This window comes from Anabrus simplex, chromosome 13, assembly GCF_040414725.1.
Source record: "Anabrus simplex isolate iqAnaSimp1 chromosome 13, ASM4041472v1, whole genome shotgun sequence".
NCBI lineage: Eukaryota > Metazoa > Arthropoda > Insecta > Orthoptera > Tettigoniidae > Anabrus > Anabrus simplex.
In genome coordinates this window covers 46,431,348-46,451,020 of record NC_090277.1, presented here as the reverse complement: position 1 = coordinate 46,451,020, position 19,673 = coordinate 46,431,348, and positions in this window count along the sequence as shown.

Below are 19,673 nucleotides of genomic sequence, written 5' to 3'. Positions count from 1 at the left end.
CATTCTCCATTTTTGTCAATTTTGAGTTCTGTGTGGAGGCATGTTCTCTACCTTAATGGTCATCATTTCCAATGAAACACTTGTAGCGAAACTAACATTTTACTTGTATAAAATCATTCTGAAATTCAGGGTTAGTTGCAAAACTCACATTATCCACTTCCCAGCACGAAGCAAAAGACACTCTCCGGTTACACCAATCATGTTGCTACACTTGTTTCCGAGAGCATTGTGTGTATCCCATGTTTACATTAGGTTACAGGTTATGTCATATTGTTAGGTGAAGGCTTCGTCAGTACATCAGTTATTGAATTAAGATAAATAGTTCCCAAAAATAAGGGTTATAAATGGAAGAAGGTGTGAAACCATGTTCTCCAGAGGAAAGAAGTCGCAAGAGGAGTAAAGAACAATCTAACTGAAAATGAAACAAGGCGAAGCAAATGAGGTGAGTTGGATGTGCACTTTCTTGCTCTGGAGGTTGAGTATTAAGGGAAGGTTTCACTATTCCAAATTTTCGTATTTACATGTTTTGAATTTGTTTTCTTCCAGATATTCTTAAAAGAGGTTACCAAAGTTTCCAGAATTCAATCACAGTCAGAGAGCCTTCTTATGCCGTAAAATTGGAGCTCAAGACCTTAGCAGGTTTCATGAGAGATTCTATTTTCATAAGGACAAAGTTTCCCAAGACAACTATGTTTCAAAATTATGCATTACTCTTCAATAAACTGTATTTTTATTATTATTTTCTTCCAAGTGTCCGGCATTTATTATCACATTCAAGATGTCAATAGAAACGTATATAGCAAGATTCGTCCAGGTGTGCACATTTGAGAGTTTTTTCAGCTTTACATAAATCATGAAAAGTGGACAATGTGAGTTTTGCTTCTATACCCCTCACATGATAAGGAGAAACTGTAGTATAATAATAAAATAATGAAAGACTTTTTTTAAAAAAGGAGAAAGAAGAATCTTCTGCCCGTAGAACCTACGTGTATCCATAACTCTTGTTGGAACAATGCGTCACCATTTCAATATGCAAAAGAACAGGAAGATTTTTTTATTATCCCCCCCTTTTTTTTTTCCTTTTGAAACTTGTATAATTTATTATCATCTACTTGTAAACTTAGCTTGGCCGTTTCTTTATGGCCATTCTGCTGAACTGAACTGAGAGTTAAGATAGAAATTAATAGCTTGTATTTTATTACAGCGAGGACCCCCCCCCTCCCCCGCCCTACAACTCTCCTTTTGTTTCTCTCTTATTTTGTTCATCATGTTTTATCTCTTTACCACAGCTATATAAAAGAATGCTGGAGGAGTTTTTGATGATGCTCTTCGCTATATCCCGTCCCATATTCTGCAATGTTGTTTCGCCCGCTTTGTATTCTATCCATTGAATAATTGAAGTGAAAAGAAAGAGTTTCGTAATTATCACGTAATAATGACAAGAACTAAGTTTTTTAAGTGTTTAGATGTTTATTTTACTTCGCTATCTAGTAGTTATTCTTATTTCCAATGAATGGGTGTAAATGAAGTTCCAGTTTTTTCCTTACTTATTGTTAAACTCCGGTAATTATTTCCTAGAAATAATAAAATGCCAAATTATTTTGTAATAGAATGTGCATACCCTCATGCTTCAAATATGAACGAAATTCATTCTTTCTTCTTTTCGCTCTTGTGTCTTCAACTTTGTTGTAGTGCTGGAAAAAATCCAAAGAATAGCAGCTCGATTTGTTCTGGGTGATTTCCAACAAAAGAGTAGCGTTACAAAAATGTTGCAAAGTTTGGGCTGGAAAGAATTGAGAGAAAGAAGGAGAGCTGCTCGACTAAGTGGTATGTGATTAGAATAATAACAGTAAGTTATTTATTAAATTGACCACCTAATCAATACAATAAGTCATTGTCTTGGATGATTTACATTGATCTATAAACTAAAAATGGTACATGTTTCGCCTAGTATGAAGGCATCATCAGCCATTGTCTTAACCTCGGAATAAAAATAGCACTTGATTAAGATATAATAAGATGAAATTAATTTAAAAAATCTAGAAGAGACTTAAACTAAAAATAACATTAAAAATAACAATGTTGGTTTCAAATATTTTTTACAATGTGAAGAATTACAAAGGTGAAAGTAATAAAATTATTGACATTAAAAGGCTGCTATTACAAGTAAAATGGACAAAGCAACAGATTGTGATGAACAAGTAGTAAGATTGCTGTAAAATTAAGTTGAGCGATTGGCGGTTATAATTAGACTCTGACGAGAATGCCGATCAGTGGTGTGTTCCGAACTGTCAGCGGAGAGATGGCGTGGAATGACATTTGTAGCGAATAAGTTTGAGTGGCGTTTATAAAAGTAGGAAAGATCACAATATGAAGATAAAGTTGGAATTCAAGAGGACAAACTGGGGCGAATATTCATTTATAGGAAGGGGAGTTAGGGATTGGAATAACTTACCAAGGTAGATGTTCAATAAATTTCCAATTTCTTTGAAATCATTTAGGAAAAGGCTAGGAATACAACAGATAGGGAATCTGCCACCTGGGCGAATGCCCTAAATGCAGATCAGTATTGATTTATTGATTTATTGGTTTATTGATTTATTGATTTATTGTCCTTCTTCCCCACTCTCTCACAGGCTGACCAGCATTGCCAACCTCCGAAAATTGAAAAACCGTACAGAAATTCAAAATAAACCGTATTCTTTGCCGTAGAACCGTGCAGTACTAATATTTAACCAATACACTAAAATGTAATTGACAAAGATTAATTTATTTATTAAACTAGTAAACTAGTCATGTATTAAAGAAGAAAAACTTCATCTAGCTCTTTACCAGGTGGTTGTGTCCCGAGAAGGGATGTGACATTACCACGCACTAGAGCTATGCTGATGCGCTGAATAAGAAAATAAGTTGATCGCGTATCGTCAAAAATCCAAGCAATCCATTGGCCAACCTCTCTGATAAAACTGAGGCCATCATTACCCCAGGTACCAGTCGATTCAATGGCTACTGGCACGAAGAACAATGTGTCTTAAGATGTGTCCTATCATATTCTTCTGGAAAAATGTCGCCAAATCGTTGTCCTCCTACCAGTTTGATTCAATATCTCTTCATTCGTGATTCGATCTACCCATCTCACCGTGTGCATTAGTTGATAGCAAATCCAGTGACAGCAGTCTTCAGTAATCAATATACATCTAGTTGAAAACCCTTCTAAGCGAATACAAGGATTCGACCATCCCAGACGTCAGTGGACGATCATCAACCAGATCCGAACTGGACAAGGCAGATGCGGATGTCTGCTACACAAATGGCGAAGGGCTACCTCTGCAAATTGTGACAGTGCTGCCTCCTTGCAGACTGTCCACCGCACTTCAACTTCAATCACTACTGATCTGCAATTAGGGCAGTCGCCCAGGTGGCAGATTCCCTATCTGATGTTTTCCTAGCCTTTTCTTAAATGATTGCAAAGAAATTGGAAACTTATTGAACATCTCCCTTGGTAAGTTATTCCAATCCATGGCTCCCCTTCCTATAAACGAATATTTTCCCCAATTTGTCCTCTTGAATTCCACTTTTATCTTCATATTGTGATCTTATCTACTTTTAAAGACACCACTCCAACTTATTCGTGTACTGATGTTATTCCACGCCACCTCTCCACTGACAGCTCGGAACATACCACTTAGTCGAGCAGCTCGTCTCCTTTATCCCAAGTCTTCCCAGCCCAAACTTTGCAACATTTTCGTAACGCTACACTGTCGCTGACTGGCCTCTTCGTGGTTTCAGAGGAACGATAACCGACATCCATCAAACACCAGTTGAAGCTAGACCTAGAATTATTGTAAGATTGTACGAGCTTGTAACTGTGCACATTTGTCCACAAACTTTGTAATACACAAATAGCTTTGAGTCACCATACGATAAATGAATAACCGTGTGCATTTTTCTGTAACACCACATTTCAAATGCTTCTATTCTCTCTTTCTGTGCTGGTTATTCCCCATGTTTCACTTCCATGCAATGCCACGCTCCAGACAGAAACCTTGGAAAACATTTTTCTAATTCCTATATCAATGCTCGACGTGAGCAAATTTATTTTCTTCCTTGCTTGTGCTGGTCTCCATTTTATGTCCTTCTTACTTCTGCTATCGTTACTTATTTTACTACCTATGTAACAATATTCATCTACTCGGAGGTCCATGAGCGTTCTGCTTGGTTGATTTCTTATGTTCCGCATAAACTTCAGCGCAAAAGCTTGGACCTTGCAAGCTTTCATGTTGAGGTTTATTTAAAAATTTTATTTTTATATGTAAGTGATCTCTTGTGAACGGCTGTATCATAACTACAGGCCGGTATCCATATTGTCAGCAGTGACGAAAATTTTTGAATTTGTACTATATCTTAGAATATGGAATCACGTAAGACCTTTAATATCACAAAAACAGCTTGTATTTCTTTCCAAACGATCTACAGTTACAAATTTGGTTAATTTCACGCAATCGGCACCCACAGCTCTCGAGAGTGGCTATCGGATTGATGTCATATCTACGGATTTTGAGAAAGGTTTCGACAAAATTAATCATGATATACTTTTGTATAAAATAAATAATTTATGTTTTTCTCATTCTTTGTTATGTTTCTTCTTTTCCTACCTAAGTGCAAGGAAACGTGTCGTACAGAAGGTTTAATTCTAAAGAATACGTGGTAAAATAAGGAATGACTGAAGGTTCTAATTTGAGCCCGTTAATATTTTTCGCATTTATAAATGATTTACCTGATCGAGTGATTTATTCTGATTGCCTACTATAATTAAGAGATGAAAGTGTATGATTTTCCACCTGTTCAATACAAATTCAAATGTGATATACATTGAAATGTCACATTTTATTCCTAAATATTAGGGATCAGTTTCGGCATATTTATGCCATCATCAGCCTAAAGCTAGATAAACAAGGACACAAGTAAATTACATACATGTCAATACACAAATAAACTTTCTACCATATTGGCAATTCATAATAGTGTTGATATGTACAAAATTTTGAATGTATAAAAACTCTCATATATAACTCTTATAAAATTTACGATAAAGGTAAAATTGATCTATTTACAGTTCTGTGATATCTATTACCTAGTGATGTTTTTGTTACAATTGTGTGTAAAATAAAAAAAGACGTCTTTTAAAATACTTCTGTCTGAACAGCTTATACACCTAATAAAATTTGGGGTATTGATATTCCTATAGTATTAAAATTTTTAGACGTTCTATCATGTGAGAATACTCATGTAAATAAAATTAGTAATAGTGTCCAGTATTGTTATATTATAAAAGAGAACAGCTATTCGTTATTTAATGTTTGTTAAAAATAGTTCCTCATTGGAATATAGGCGGTAAGCCAAGTTAAATTGGTCGGCTTTAAGATCAAATAAATCTTGCCTGAAATATAGCGGTAGCTTACTGTAGTTGTCAGGTTGCAAGATGGTTTTAAGTTTCTAAATCTCAGAAGTAAAAAGAACATGTGAGTGGCTGAGGCCGTAGTTTGACGAGTATGAGTTCACAAGACACTATCTCATCAGGTGGTCAAATGCAATTCTAGAGGGATCTTGATTCAAAACGGACCTCATGCACCACATAACCAGCAGAAGGCTAAAGAGGAGCTACTATATGCTGATGACTTCAAAGTATTCAAAATCATTTCAACCATTATCGACTATGAACATCTCCGGTTAGACCTGAATAACATAATGGAGTGCACGATAGAAAATAAATTATATCTAAACATTCCAAAATGTGTATCCATGCCGTTCACCCGAAGTAAAGTACCGTCCTTCTATACTTACAAGTTAGGGTGCGATGACCCGAGAGCCGTAACAGAATGGAAAGACCTCGGAGTATTATTAGACCGGGAGCTGACCTTCACTCCTCAGTCGCTGAAGCATGTAGAACTTTAAGATTTGTGATAAGAAATGTGAAAGCATTTAAAAGCATAAAAACGTGTATTAAGTTGTACAACACCTTGGTCAGGTCCAAACTGGAATACGCTAGCGTGGTTTGAAGCCCTAGGTGTAAAATGCTTGTGTACCAACTTGGATGGGTGAAAAAGAAATACTTGAAATATTTACATTTTAAAAGAACACCTCAATATCCTCAAATGCTTTCGTACAACGAGATTTGTTAAATTAAAAGATGGAGAGTTTAGAAGATCGAAGGCAGAAAGATGTGACAAAGTTCATATTTAAATTGAACGCCAAAGCAACAACTGATACACTGCAAAAGGTTGACAGAAGGATACTCAGAACAATCATTAATAAAAAACATCAGGTGGATGGACAATCGAGATTATTGCCTAATGCAGTGGTTTATAGGGAAAGTGAATCTATAATAGATACGATGAGAAAAAGAAGAATTGCCTTTCTCTGTCATCTTTCTAGATTAAATTATAATAAAACAACTATTTAATTACTTTTGGAAAAGTAAAACAAAAAATAATTGGTTTAAAGAAGTTCAGAATGATTAGAAGAGCTGAATATTACAATGAAGCCAATTGAAAATAGAGAAGAAAAAAAGGATTCTCAAGAACAAACAAATAAGATTGTCATTAAAAACTGTACAACACAAACAATATGTCATATCTGATGAAGAAAGGGCAGCCAGGTCAGCCAGAATGAAGAGGTTTTGGGAAAGGAAGAAGATGATGCAAGTTAAATCTTCAGTTAATTCTTTGATAACGTAAATGTATTTGGGTTTGATTTAAGTGCTCCAATGTGGGCGTAAACTATGTAAATAAATAATAAATAAAATAATAAATTCGCAAGTTGATAATCCTGTGTTCATTTCCCTCCTGAATTTCCATTTTCCACGCCCAAATACAAGATTTCATTTAACATTTTCAAATAAAAATGCTAGAACATCTGCCCACCATAATTCACTACTTTACAGACTATGCGGTATCTATAACCGTGCATCTCGGAAAAATAACAGTCTCGATTTGAGTACAAACATAACAATATTTTTAAAATAATTCATGACAGCAAGAAAAGCCATGTAATTTGTCTCACAGTTAGAATGGAGGATCACACCGGCCAGTCTTTATATTCCCGTTAATGTTAATGCTGTAGACTGTAGCCTATGTTATTAATTGTGATGCTTTTATTTATGTAGTAAAACTTTGTCCTGGTGATCCAGAATGTCTAGAAAATCGTTCAGTTTTTTCAATAAAAAGGATTAGATTAAGGTTAGTTTAGAATGTATTTAAGTTAGGCAAGGTAAATATTAAGTAATAATTATTTGTAATTTCTCTGTGTATCACAAAGAAGGCCGCTGTAATTGGGATGAAAATCCTGTAGCATGCAATAAATTAAATTAAGTCAAATTATAATACATAGCCCCTACTTTTATGTTTACATTACGTTAACTTTAAATTTTCATTGTGACCCTTAACAGAAGAGTGGTGTCATGTTTTGACACTTCTAATTTAGTAACACCAGGTCTGCGATCTAACGTTAAGGTAGTCTCATGGAGATATTCCCCTGCCAAGTATCCCTTCGTCGGGATTTCTTGCTGTTAACTTTTCCCTTTACCACAATCTCTGTGGTACAAATTCCTCTGGCGTTTCCGAGGTATCGGAGGTCGACCCCACCGAACAGCTGATAGTCTTGTCGGGATACACAGTATGGACTCACTGGTTCAATAAGTAGCCCAGAAGATACAGAGAATGCACTGATAGACACACATCTGAAAGGTGGCAAAACCTCATGACCCAGATTATTCTCTGCAATGTGTCTGGGTAAGGTGTGAGTAAAGGTTCCGAAAAATAGTTTCTTGAAATGAAAACGTTAGGACATTATAGTTCACATTCCCCTTATTATCCCATTATTATTATTATTATTATTATTATTATTATTATTATTATTATTATTATTTATTTATTTATTTATTTATTTATTTATTTATTTATTTATTCCACCAATTGTAGGTACAAATTAGGGATGGTGAATGGAGAAAGGGCATAGCCCCACATACACGAAAGTGCCTCCATCACCACTTAAAATTACAATATTCAGATATACAGTTGCATTCTACATAGTGTGCTTATGTACATTTACCGTATTTACATAAGCATATTTACATAATACACACCAGACCTGTTCTACATTCCAGTAATTCGACACACAAACGCTCTCTCTCTCTCTCTCTCTCTCTCTCTCTCTCATGACAATAACTTTTCTGTTTCTTCTTCTCCTACGTAAAGTTCGGGGATTTCCCCTATGAAGGTAGATTTTTTTAAAAATTAATTTAGCACGGGACTTCGCTTGTTTTCAGTCTTGTCTGGCATGATATATATGAATATATTTCTCTGAGTATCGCATTGTATGAGCAAATTGTATAATTTTGCGCTTCTTTATGTTTTTAGTACCGGTAATTTATTTGGTTTTCTCATACGCCCCAGCATCTCCAAATTTCTTCCTTTGTCAATCCAGTTTATACGCAATGTGCGTCTAAAACCCGCATTTCAAGGGCTCCAATCTTTTAAAAATATGTTTTCTCTCACGTAAGATTAGTTTGCTGGCTTTTACGGAAAATGTTTTTCATGATGAAGGAATCCTTTTTAATAGATTTAATATTACGATTAAAACTTAGAGATATTTGAAAAACTATACTAAAATGAATACGTGTTCTTCTCTGTTTCAGGTATGTCCTCCACTTGGATTGGGTTTTCATGCCCTAAATTCCTGTTTTCCAGGCAGGAGAGACGTTTTATCGTTACCTGCCTATTCCACACCAGGCGAGTTGGCCGTGCGGTTAGGGGTGCGTAGCTGTGAGCTTGCATCCGGGAGATAGTCGGTTCGTACCCACTGTCGGCAACCCTGAAGATGATTTTCCCTGGTTTACCATTTTCACACCAGATAAATTCTGGGACTGTACCTTAATTAAGGCCATGGCCGCTTCTTTACCATTCCTAGGCCTTTCCTATCCCATCGTCGCCCTAAGACCTATCTGTGTCAGTGCGACGTAAAGGAACTAGCGAAAAAACTATTCCACAGAAGTCGGCTATTTATTTCAGTTATGAAAATAATAATCCTTTAAACCTCAGATGCTCTGCCATAAATTTCATATTTCCAACAACTGAATATAGTGCTATGTTTTATTTACCATGCAACTACTGTCACATCCATAACATAAATGAATTAGGTACCTACATTGTTAATTTTTCTTTTGGCTATTTCCTATTTGCTTTACGTCGCTTTACGTGGCCTGGTGTGCAAATGGGAGACCACGTAAAACCATCTTCAGGACTACCGACAGTGGGGTTCGAACGCACTATCTCCCGGGGTGCAAGCTCACAACTGCGCGCCCCTAACCGCGCGGCCAACTCGCCCGGTGTTAATTTGTCTGCCGCCAATTGAAATTCCTCTGCTGGTAATGAATGCATCTGGACGATATGCTGAACACTCTTATACTGAAATTCAACTCAAGAGCTTAGGAAATGTATCCTTCCGCACGTGAGCACGTCCCCTGTTCCCCCTTCCCATCTCCGCCACAACCAGCTTATTATTAACGCCGTGCGTCTATCTGACAAGAACTTCATTCTGAAATAGTGAAGCATCATACGAAATCACATCCTTTCACATAGCTGTACTTTGATTACGTACCATACCTATTTATTCCTTTACTGACCATGTAAAACCTACAGATTACTGACGAATACCGAGGCAAGAGAAGCAAGGTTTATTTTTATTTCATAATGCAATGTGTGTGAGGAACATGGGGACTTACAACATACGTATACGATTCCGCTCTCGTGCAACGACTGCCAGTGGCAGTTTCTCACAGTTCAAAAAGCTGAAAAAACACCTGTGAGTGGGATTGCAAAATACAATGTTTCCAGGAATGTTGTAAATATTGTAGTCTCGTCATTCGGAAGTTAAAAAAAGAACTCATGATCCCCTCATGACAACACTTTTGCTGGTAGAGAGCGGTTACGAATATAAAGCAAAGTACAAATTATTATTATTATTATTATTATTATTATTATTATTATTATTATTATTATTATTATTATCGAATACGCCAAGGATCCTATTCCTATACCGTGTTAAGGCCCTTCCTGTTTTATTTACGGCGAGAGCTGAGCTGATACATCGATCTTTCGCTGGAGACTTGGATTTTCCGTGGAGTTTAAATTCCATGCGAGCGGCGTAAACACTGTACACAGAAACGCCGGTCAGCTGCGCGACATTTTTCACCACAGTCCAGAGCGGATTCTCATCTCGTAGGCTACAGTAAACGTTTAAAACAATTTGGTTTAGATTTCCTACTTAATTTTTCTCCACTTTTGTTAGCTTTAAAACATGTATTTCACAGGGGACTCAAGCGTCACAGTATGACACACGTCTTGCTCACAGCTGGCATCCATTATGATTTCTGAACATGCTGTTGCAGCCAGTATTGCCAACAGTTTTCTTGGATCCATCTTCAACGTATTATTATGCGAACTTACCAGCAATGGAATGAACTCGAACAAAGCTTACTAAGTACACAGTGCAACAAGATATCAATATCATATTAAATAATTATTTTGCTACATACACCACTGAGAACAATAACTATTCATAGCCATCTACGTATGAAATATAAGAGTTGGTAACGAACCCGAATAACATACAACCTGTGATATATTTTCCACATTTTTACAGGGCAAAAAATTGTAATTCGTCAAGTCAGTTCACCAGAATATCTAACCAAACTGAAGGAAGCTCCTGACTTCAGGAACAAGTAACAAACCCAGGGAACTATTTGGCGCTGCGGAAGCCTTTTCACCGACCAGAAGTCTGACTAACATCAAAGGGACCGCTAAGGTCTTGAGTTGACTCTCAGTATAGGTTCTGTCACTTACTTGTGTCAGATACCGAGAAATAAGAATTATGTTCAATCTGTAAAAAAAAAAAAAATTCAGTCAGTCTGAAGTGATAAGAATTGAGGGCTTTGAAAAAGTAGCACCAATCCAGAAACGAGTGAGGCAAGGCTGCACTTTGCGCCCCTCCTTTTCAATGTTTTTATAGAACATGGGGTAAAGGAAATCAAAGAGGAATCTGGAAAGTGAATCACAGTCCAAGGAGAGGAAATCAAAACTCTGAGATTTGCCGATGATATAGTTATTTTTATTTTATCAGAGTATGCAGAGACCCGGATAAATTTCTGAGTGCTATGAACACAGTCTTGGGGGAAAGACTACAACATGAAGATATGTAAGTCCAAAACAAAAATAAGGGAGTGCAGTCGAGCGAAGTCAGGTGATGCAGGAAAAAATAGATTGGGAAATAAAGGAAGTAGATGAATACTTTTACTTCGATAGTAAATTAACTAGCAATGGCAGAAGTATGGAGTACATAAAATGCAGAGTAGCACAAGCAAAGAAAGCATTTCTTAAGAAATGACATCTGCTTACTTCTATCATTGATATAGGAATTAGAGAGATGTTTTTGAAGACTCGTCTGGAGCGTGGCATTGTATGCAAGTGAAACATGTATGATAACTAGTTCAGAAAAAATAAAAGAGAATAGAAGCTTTTGAAATGTGGTGTTACAGAATAATGCTGAAGGTGAGATAGGTGGACGAAATCAGGCATGAAGAAATACTGAATCGAATTGGTGAGAGGATATTGATTTGGATAATTTTGACGAGAAGAAAAGTTAGAATTATAGCACACATCTTAAGACACTCAGGACTTATTCATTGGTTTTTGAAGGAAGTGAAGGCGGTAAGAACAGTAGGGGTAGACCAAGTTATGAATATGACAAACTGATTATAGCAGACGTAGGATGCAATAGTTACGTAGAAATGAAAAGGTAAGCACAGGATAGGGTGGTATGGAGAGCTGCATAAAACCAGTCTATGTATTGATGCCTCAAAGAACAACAACTTGTGTCAAGCTGCTTTGCATTCGACTTTGCTGTCCGACCTCCGTTGATCATTTCTTGTTGTCCTTCAGTATTCCTCAAGCGTCGGTTCCATCTTGTGCTATCTCCATGGTGTCGTATGAGTTGCGCCGAGTAAAAGTTGCGCCGTGTTAAAATCAGTAAAACTTGCGCCGTGGTCATTAATCATTCTAGGAACTAGAGGTCTTGTTTGGGAATTCCACAGGGAATGAAACAACGCTGATAGAATGAACATTTGTGACGGAAAACTGTAAATTTCAGTTATTATTAAGATTAAAAGAGCTTCTTCATGACGCTGATGGAAGGAACGTAGGCTTCCCATCACTGCTCCGAGATTTAAATCTACGATCACTTTAGATAGCGTTTATGCTGGACAAAGCTGGCGTTCAAAATATTATTTCTGATTTCTTCATGTTTATAACAGCATCACTGTTTGAAACAATTTCATTTGTCATTTATTAATCTTTTATACCCAGGGGACACACAATTTCCTTTCTTTGGCAGTAGCTATGGTTCATTCTTGAGCCCTATCACTTCATGAGGGGTGCATGTCGGGGAAACGTAGGGTGAGTAAGTTTTTTTCTGTTTTCACTGGTTATTCTTTATTCAACAAATTCCCTACATTTATTTTGCCATCCATTAATGTTTGTCCGCAAAAGCACGTCCGATCTCGCATTCGGCAGTATTTTCTTCCTTTAGCGGTATTTAATTCTTCATTCATTCTACTCCTGACCCTGTCAGTTAGCTACAAACAGGCTGTGGATATTCTTCATAAGACTGAAAGACTGATTCCATGTTTCTACACTTGGTTTGTAAATTAAGTCAAACTACGTAGTTATACACATTTCACCCACTGATATAAAAATAATGCAGGTTTTCTAAATGTGCAAGAAACCAACATTGATAGAGTGAATACCGAGCTCGATAGCTGCAGTCGCTTAAGTGCGGCCAGTATCCAGTATTCGGGAGATAGTAGGTTCGAACCCCACTGTCGGCAGCCCTGAAAATGGTTTTTCGTGGTTCCCCATTTTCACACCAGGCAAATGCTGGGGCTGTACCTTAATTAAGGCCACGGTCGCTTCCTTCCCACTTCTAGCCCTTTCCTGTCCCATCGTCGCCGTAAGACCTATCTGAGTCTGTGCGACGTAAAGCAACTAGCAAAAAGAAAGATAGAGTGAATAATATTGTTTTATATATTAATTTCAAAATCTCAGTACTACAGATATTCACAGACATTCCTTGAACTTGGAAAAGGGCCGATGACCTCGATGTTAGGTCCTTTTAAACAACAAGCATCATCATGAACTTGGAAATAACCCCCTGCGGTGCAGCGCAGGTAGCAGATGCTTAAGACAGCTGTCAAACCACTTCTACTCCCGGCGGGGAGTCTCCACGGCGCAAATTTTACTCGGCGCAACTTTTACTCGGCGCAACTCATACAGAACCATCTCCATACCATCGTAGCCGGCTTTCCCTCATCTTATCCGCGCAATTCCATATCTTATACATAAGCATGTTTTGTTTAGGTCTTCTCCGTGACTATGAATTATTTATTTACCAATAATTCAATCCATTTCCAATTCCAGTTTTTATCGAATCTCCTTCACAACGTGTTTTAGAGTCTACGCTCCATCGTCAAGTAGCGAAATGATGACATTGAATTGTTGTTCTATCCAATACTCAACTGTTTACAACAGCAGGTGAGGGAATATGGCCGCAGCTTTTCGTAGGACGCATGTCCTACACAAGGAAAAGGCAATCTCAAGGAAAGCTAAACTCAGGCACCATAAGACAGTGAATAAACCAGTGTTGCCAACTTATATTTTCAAGATTCGCTAAATACTACTAAAAATCCGCTAAAATTCCGCCAAGAAATCCGATCTCAAATAATAATAATAATTGTTACGGAGTTTTGTGAATGTGCAGAGGTGAAAGAAGGTGCTGGGGTGAACAGGTCTCAAAATACGAAATTAAAGTTAATTTAACAAGGTTATATTTTCTTTTCCAGATCAATAAATAACAATTATAACAGGTACTCAGTAGCCTAGCAACAATTCGAGAGGGTACAATTACAGTGTTACAGGATTTGGGCTCCGAGAGCCAGACACACAATTCTTGAGCTATAAGCCCAACCTTACGATATACAAGATTCAACAAAGGGGCAGAAGACCCCAATCATGCCCAGGAGCTCTTGCCCCCAATTCCACAGTAAAGCCTCCTCGAGGCACGCAGAAACAAATTTTAAGAAAGAGCAACCCGCTCTTAAGTTCAAGCCTATCAAAGGCCACACCAAACTCCACTTTCAAGTTGACCTCCAAACACAAATAACACAGGGGTAAAAATACCCAACCTACTGAGGGCTATCCAGTGAAGAAACAGGACAATTACGTGGCCTCCAAAATACCAACTTGAGAGGAGGCGAAACTGCACTCCTAATATACTTTACTAAAACCTACTTGGCATTAGGCCGCCAATGCAAGGGCTAATCCCATACTAAAGAGGTGACTTATATAAGAAAACGATTTACATTACATTAGAAGGGAAGAAACGGTTGTGAAAATAAGTTCACCTCAAAGCAATATGAGTGGGAGCTCAAGAAGGTTAAGCACTCTCTATCCCAATTTGTAGTTTAAAAAGATAGAATTGATACCAAGTGTCTTTACATTTTAGAGGAAAGTTACATGGTAAAAGGCTTCGAACCTGCCCCGAGAGTTAAACTGCTGAGCTAGCAAGAAAAGAAGTTATTAAAAGGCCATTACCTGGTGGTTGAACTGCTGCCCGAAGAAAGAGGCGCTTCCCGCCCCCTGCTACATAATTTACACAATGATAGATGTTACTGAAGTGGCGCAGAGACCCGAAAATCAGCAGTTTATATACCCTCGCGGAACATTCGAGACCTTTCAGGAATGAGAACACCCGCCCACAAACCTTTTATTGGTTAATGGCAAAAACTACTACACCAGATGAAGAAGAAACACCTTATTGGTGGAAAATTAATTACAGAAATTCCTTATTGGTCAAATTCAAAACAGGCAGAAAGAAAGGGTTAATATTGCCAACTTAAACAATGACTGAAAGAAATTTAACAAAGAACAAACTTATGAACCCAAAATTTCTCCAAAAACACAGTTCTTTCACTTCGCACTAGGGTGCATAATTGTAGTCCTTCAGTAGTGCCATCTAGAAGAGAATGTCCACACTTCTTACTACAGGCAAAACCAAAATACATCAAAAACGACCCAGTTCAGAAAACTTCAAAATTTACAAGTAGGGACATCTTCTGAGAAACTTGAGAATTAACACTGTGGATAAAGTTCAGGCTTCCTCCAGTAGAGGAGTTTTAACTGGCGCAAGGTTTGAATTAGCGGAGCGGAGGTGTACCGCCCGGTACAATAATAATAATAATAATAATAATAATAATAATAATAATAATAATAATAATAATAATAATAATAATAATAATAATAATAATAATAATAAAAGTAAATGTCTGCACTCACCTGATCTGTGAGTTTCACTGGAATTAACCCCCTGCCTCGAAGCCGGCGAGCTAAACCTTGTAGACGTTTTAGTGCCGGGTGCAAACTAGGTAAATCTCCTACCTCAAGGGCCACACACAGAACAGGCCAGTTCATTAAACGGTCTTCCTTCATAGCATAAAATAAATGCTACTCTCTTACAGTCTTATTATCTGTCGTCATTCGTCAACTAAGAGATAAGTAACCTTTCCCCACGCATTACAAATTTATGATACCACGATCTCATAACATCAAATCCAAATAGCATGTTTTCCTCATGGGACTGCTAGCTCCTGACAAGAAATACGGAACAGCTCGGAGACAGACTGGAGTACAAAATTTTTAAAAAATACGTAAAATGGATAAAACACTAAATTCCGCTATAATAAATCTAGAATTCCGCCAAAAAATCCGCTGTCCGCTAAATGATATATTTCTCCGCCGACAGTCTTCTAATTCCGCCAAATTTAGTGGAAAATCCGCTAAGTTGGCAACACTGGAATAAACCCGTACGGAAGTGAATGCCTCAGAATGACAGGAAAGGCTTGACTGAGAGAAGCAGAGAAGTATAAGTGAAAGATCCTTCGCAAAATAATGGGTCTTAAGATAACATATGGACAGTATAGATTCCGAGAAAGAGAAGAGCTATACAGGGATAATGAACGGCTGATGGGATCTGTTACTGTGTTTTTGCGGTAGGTAGAGGTGAAAGAAGGTGCGGGTGTGAACGGGTCTCAAACTACGAAATTAAAGTTAATGTAAAATTTAACAAGGTTATATTCTCTTTCCAAAATTCAGAAATAACACGAAAGACAGGTACAGAGTAGCAAGGCAACAAAAGTATAGTTACAATATTTACCGGATTTGGGCTTCGCGCCCCGACTTCACAATTCTTGGGCAATCAGCCCAACCTTACTCCAAAATAAGTTTTAACAGAGGGGCAGAAAACCCCATTCATGCTCAGGAGCACTTGCTCCAATTTACACAGAAAAGCCTCCTCGAGGCATACAACACTCAATTTTCAAGAAAGAGCTACTCGCTCTCAAACGTTAAGCCTCTCAAAGGCCACACCAAACTCCACCTTCAAGCTGTCCTCTAAGGACGTAAACACAGGGGTAAAATACCCAACCTACTGAGGTCTATTAAGTGAAAAAGGTTAATTACATGACCTCTAAAATAACAAATTGAGAGGAGGCGATCTGCACTCCTAATGTATTTGTTTCAAAACCTAATCTGGCTCTAGGCCACTAATGCAAGGGCTAATCCCATACTACAGAGGTGACTTTAGAAAAGAACAATTTACATTACATTAAGGAAGAATCGGTTGTGAGAAATAGTTTCACCTCAAAGCAATATGAGTGGGAGCTCGAGAGGGTTAAGCACTCTCTATCCCGATATGTAGCTTTAAAAGAGAATAAATACAAGGTATCTTTACATTTTAGGGAAAGTTACATGGTAGAAACGCTTCGGACCCGCCCCGAGAGTTAAACTGCTGAGCTAGCAAGAAAAGAAGTTATTAAAAGGCCATTACCTTGGCGTTGAACTGCTGCCCGAAGAAAGAGGCGCTTCCCGCCCCCTGCTAAGTACTTTACACACTGAAAGATGGTACTGAAGTGGCGCAGAGACCCCAAAATCAGCAGTTTATATACTCTCGCGGAAAGTTCGAGGCGTTTGAGGTAAGAAAACACCCGCCCACAATCACTTTATTGGCTAGGGTACAGCAACCTATCCCCTTTGGAGAAGATACACCCTATTGGTTAGAAATTAATTTTAAAAATTCGGGATTGGCTAAATACAAAACAAGGGGAAAGAAAGGGGTATACAGCCAACTTAAACAATAACAGAAAGAAATTTAACAAGAAACAAACTTTTGAAATAAAAATTTCTCCAAAAAACTGTTCTTTCACTTCGCACTAGGGTGCACTATTGTTGATCTTCAGTAGTGTCCTCTAGAAGAGAAAGTTCACACTTCTTACAATAGGGAAACAAAAATGCGTCGAAAACGACCCAGTTCAGAAACTACAAAATTTCCCAGTAGTGACATCTTCTGAGAAACTTGAAAATTAATACCGTAGATAAGGTTCAGACTTCCTCCAGCAGAGGAGTTTCAATTGGCGCAAATTTTAAATAAGCGGCGTGGAGGTGTACCGCCCGGTACAGGATCAATAAGGAAACGACGACTGAAGTTCTACGGACATCTGTTCAGGATGGATGCAAACCGACTAACGAAGCAGATTTTTAATGTGTCGTACAACAGACCTAACGTCACGGATAAATGGTTCAAGTAAGTAAGGAAGTTCCTCAAGAGAATGGGACTGAATTAGGAGGACATCTCTAACCGATCAAAATACAGATCAATGATCAACAACTTTAAGGGCTTCCACGATGAGCAAAATCAGAACAGCGACTGGACGGAAGAGAGAAGAGAGGCAGTCAGAGAAAGATTGCAACGTTCTTGGACTGCAAAAAAGGCTTCCAGATATGCTTTATAGTTACTTGACGTGGTCTCTAATGCCCCTAAACGAAAAGAAGAAGAAAAACATCATTTATGAGTGGACGCTATTTGCGTTACGAACTTATAACTTCTATGTTGGGTCAATTGTGTGTGTATGTCTTCTATGAAATTACCTGAAGAACGTAGGACTAAAGAAAATGAACGCATGAAGCAAACGGCTATCAAAATGGATACATTCCACATTTGATGAATAAAATGCTTAGGAGTATCAGGAAGAAAACAGCAGAAAGGACTGTGAATCAGGTTAGGGCGACGGAGGTTATTTGATGTTGTCTAGCGGTGCATAGAGTCTCGCGGTGCTGGCACGAATCAAGTATTTGAGTAATCAGGTCAACATTTTTATAAATACGTGGAAAAACTAATTACGAATTTAATTAATGCACAAATCATTAATGGATATTTTTTATTAAAAAACGTTGTAGTGTATTACGCTATCAATACTGTTGTAAACGGATTATAAAGTGTTCATAGCTTTGTGTGCAAAATGTACGGAGTGGTGAAGTAGACGTGAAGGGGATGAGGTAGAATCTTTTCATGCATGCTTAATTCATAAAGCAATTATAACACTGATATAACAACAACAGTAGTAATAATAATAACAACAACAAAAACAACATGGGAATTAATATGTTCGGAGGGTATATTATTACTTTTTTGCACACAAAAATGTGTACGTTTGAATGAACAGGGTTAATTTATAATAGAGAAACATAAGCGAGTGTGCAATTAATAATTTCATAAAAATACTTTAATCCTGTGTAATGAAATGATAGGAGCGAATATGGGATCTGGCTTCATCAAGTGTAAGAATTTTAATTGAAATTAATACACATTGCCATCCATCCGTACTGATATTAAGCCAGCTCTTTCTATCTCCCAGGTGGTGTATTCCCGCAGTGCTACAGGCTATTGTAATGACTGGTCCCTGAGTTTTTGAGAAAGCCAGTTCTATCAGACTCCTTCAAATAGTAAGGGCGGTATAGTAGGGTGACCAGATTACAAGCATGAAAATATTTCGACTGCCGCTGATTATTAGGCTCTATTTAAGATTAGAATTTCTTAACACAAAGCACAGACCACACGATGAGTACCATTTATTTGTAGAAAAGAAGTAATGATTATTATCTATATATTAAACGAGTTTACTAAAAGCAGCTTTCGAAAATCCGTCCGTCCGTCCTACCGGACCGATTTGTTTCATTTTTATTTTATTCTCTTCAGAATTACCTGCCGATGAATTATCAGACATTGACAGGTCTCAAAGTTCAATCAACTTTGAGTAATCCTAAAATAAAATCACTAAATGACCACTCCAATAATTGCAGGCGAAAGCTTACATTCTGTACTTAGCGGGTTGCTAAGCAATTAGCACTTTCATTAATACATTGATACATGTGATTTTTTGATTAGTACCTGTCAAGCCAGAGAGTATACGCTTCCTCAGATCATGGAAGAATACTATTTTCTACTAGATACTCTTCGATTCACTGACCTTCCCCAGCTTCTAAATATAGTCAGCAGATGGCAGAACGTGTCTACACACCCGAGCCAGTATTCAATTACAGCCAATTGTATGTTGTACTATCTATGGCAAGATCGTTTGAAAATGTTAAGAGGCAGATACGCCCGAATAGTTGGAATACAGTGAATATTGTATGTAATGAGGTGTTATAAACTGTACTACGAATGAATCAATT